Here is a 3,698-nt window from a genome sequence, read left to right as displayed (position 1 = left end):
TATAGGTTTTTGTCTAACTATATAGTTAGTGTTATTATTTACTATTGTATCAGAAGTGTGTTTTTGATTATTGGAGATAGTTAGAAGTGTCAAAATGTATTATGGTTTGTGCCATTAGACTCGGAGGGTTATTTAAAGTCTTATGGCGCAATAACATTTTTTCATATTTTCGGTCAAAACGTCTGTTTAAAACTGTAGATATTATTGGATAAAAAGAAATATCTTGAGGTAATTTTCGTGAATATTATTGGGTAAAAATATCTTGAGTTGATTTTGTAGATATTATTAGGTAAGAGAGTCCTACACTCCACTCTCACTCCGGTAAGAGAGTCCTACACTTAACTCTCACTTCGGGTAAGAGAGTCCTACACTTAACTCTCACTCCAGCCTCATCTCTTCCATATCTTATCCACAAATATCTCCAGCCATCCCTCCCCACGAAATTATCTTCATTTATGCTTTCCATTGAAAGAATACCAAACACTCTCTCTCGGATAGCTTTTAGGAGTTCTTTTGCACACCCATTTCGAAGCTTTTGTAAGTGTTTTATCATAAAGTCTCCTTCATATAAGTTGTTCCTCTTTGAGTCTAGTTTCCGTAGATGTATTTTTTGTATTATTCCATGGTCATTTGGTCGGTCAAAAGTATTTTTAACCATAGAAAGGTCATTCTGGGCGTGAATCTGGAGAGTATGTTATAGTTTGGAGTTTTTGACCAAGCTAATGGATAGATATTGGTCCGAAAGTTTTATGGAGTATTGTTAACATGTATATATGACTATTAGTTGAGGATTTTTGCATGATCAAAGGTTTTGATGAAAGATTTTCTTAGATTTAGAAACTTAGAAACTGGAAGAGGAAAAACAGTTTCTGTTTTGAGAAAGTTTAACTCTTTGGTGGTCTAAACCTATTCTAATGACTTTAATAATTTTATTGGAGGATCCTAAACATCTTATATACATGTTATATTATTATTTTGAAGATATTTAATGTTAGTTTCAAAGATATGAAATTTTATGCAAAGAGATATTCAGATAAGCCAAAGTGTGGATATTCTTGGCTAAATTTATGTTTTGATTAATTTCTAACCATGTGATCTTGAATTAGAAGCTTGTATATGTTTTAGGACATCTTTTTAAACCATGTAATGGTTTGGTTTGAAGATCATATATTTATATGTCATAGATCAAGAGATTTATCAAAACTAGTTGAGGAAAAAGTTTCTGTTTTTGGACTAAGTGTAAAACCAAAAACTCCAAATGTTATTTTGTGATTTTGGTGACTTTAGTTTGATGATTTAAAGCATGGTTGATGTTAGGATGATATTATGAATATGTTAGAAGTAAGATTTGATTTTTTGAAATTCTTGGAGATGTTTTGATTTAAGGTCAAAACTTGTGATTCAAGTGCTTGGATCTTTTTACAAAAAAGTTTGGTGTTAATTATTAGCTTTTTCTAAATGGATGTTTTAAGTATGATTTTGAACTTAGGATTGGAAGATGTTTGTTGCAAAATTTTGGTTTAAGCATGAGTTTTGAAATTGGAAGGAATTGCAACAAAAATCAAGGGAAATGGCCTATGGATGTTTCGGCCATAATGTGTTCTTCATAGTTGTGTTTTGTTTTAAATTTTTCTGAGTTGATATTTAAGTTTAGGACAAAATTTACATGAGGAATGTAAATTTTGGAAACTTTTGGAGTTAGTATGCAAAATCCTTAAGTTATGGGTAAAACGGTCATTTTTCCACATGTAGAGAGTAAAATGAAAATTTTACTCTTTAAGTTAGTATTTTCCATATTTTAAATTATTAGTGATTTAGTTTTAACTTTTAGAATCACTAATTACAGTTCCTCGTGGTCGCACTTGAAGTTTTATAAGAAACGCGGAGATCGAGGTAAGTTAGCTTTTAACTTACTAGCAGTCTACTGTGTATGTGTGCTAAGTAAAAGAACTACAGTGTATGTATGTACGTTATCATATGTGTCATGCCATGTCAAGTTATCATGTAATTGTCTATTATACAGAATTTATTCTGTCATCAATTTTTATCTGTTACATAATATATTCTGTTATATATTACTGTACATTACAAGTACGTCATGCTAAGTATGTCATCCATTACATGTAAGTCAAGTCATGTAATATTCACTGTTGCAAGTATGTCATGTTAAATATGTTGTCTATTATATGTTATGCCATGTTACGAAATGTTTCTATCTCAAGTTGGTCATGTATTCTAAGTTATGTTCAAGTCACGTTATGTTACGTCAGGACTTCAGTCCTTTCGTATTCCAGTCACATTTCATCTTGAGTACATTATGATGTGTAGAATACATGGGGCCACAACAACTGTGGAGTATGTATTTTTAATGTTAAGTCAAGTTTGTGTAGAATACATGGGGCCACAACAACTGTGGAGTATGTATTTAACTACAATTGTGATGCGTAAAATACATGGGGCCACAACAACTGTGGAGTATGTATTTTTCATGTTAAGTCAAGTTTGTGTAGAATACATGGGGCCACAACAACTGTGGAGTATGTATTTTTAATGTTAAGTCAAATTTGTGTAGAATACATGGGGCCACAACAACTGTGGAGTATGTATTTAACTACAATTGTGATGCGTAAAATACATGGGGCCACAACAACTGTGGAGTATGTTTTTTTCATGTTAAGTCAAGTTTGTGTAGAATACATGGGGCCACAACAACTGTGGAGTATGTATTTTTCATGTTAATTCAAGTTTCAGAGCAAGTTTATGCTAAGTCAAGTTCAGTTCATGTTTCAATTTAAGTTATGTCAATTATGTTATGTTGTACGCTAAGTTATTCTTTAATTACTTATGAATTTGATTATGCATTTATGCTTTTACTGTCATCCATGCATCATTAGTCTGTGTGGAAGTTTTTTGTTAACTTGCTGAGATTTGTAATCAAATCTCACTGTGGTAGTCCCAACTACCATTCCTCCCGAATGGTAGATCTTGTTACAGGACCTGAAGGAGGACCAGGAGCTGACCAACTAGACACAGTCGACTGAACGACGGTGCGTCATTAATGTTAATATAGTAGTTAACGTAAATTACTACTTGTACAATGGAGTTACATCTTTAGTATTTTTTGGATCATAACCATTTTGGACTAGTGTTGTGATCTACTCAATGGGTCTTTATGTATGAAGTATGTTTTAAGCATTTGGGATATTTTCAATTTGGTGCATAGTATTGCTAAAGAAAAAAATTATCCGCTGCGAATATTGCATAATGTTAGATGCATGTTAGGAACATTGCATCTTATATGTCATGAACGGGGGCAGGTAACCTTGTGTTGCATGTCTCGACGCTTCAAATGTCCGTCTGATCCCAAACGGAATTTGGGGGCGTCACAAAATGAATTACTAAAGAAAATACAAAAAAAGTATATAAGATCTATCTAACTACAAAAGGAAGTCACCTTGGTCCCTTCACAAAACTTTGAAGATACAGGATCCCTAGAATCAGCAACAAAAAAACATTAAGCCCTTAATTTCTACACAAAAGCACATAGTTTGTGACTGCAAAAGCAACCACGAGTATACATGTATTGAAACCATAAACTACACTAAGAATTTCACCAACACTAGTTTCAGACTTGTCAAAAGGGAAAAAACAGAGTTGGGACAGATCATTTAACTTAACAGCAAAGCTCTACAAAGTTT

The sequence above is a fragment of the Carya illinoinensis genome, chromosome 11 (genome assembly GCF_018687715.1).
Source record: "Carya illinoinensis cultivar Pawnee chromosome 11, C.illinoinensisPawnee_v1, whole genome shotgun sequence".
Taxonomy (NCBI): domain Eukaryota; kingdom Viridiplantae; phylum Streptophyta; class Magnoliopsida; order Fagales; family Juglandaceae; genus Carya; species Carya illinoinensis.
Note: the sequence above shows the minus strand (reverse complement) of the source record.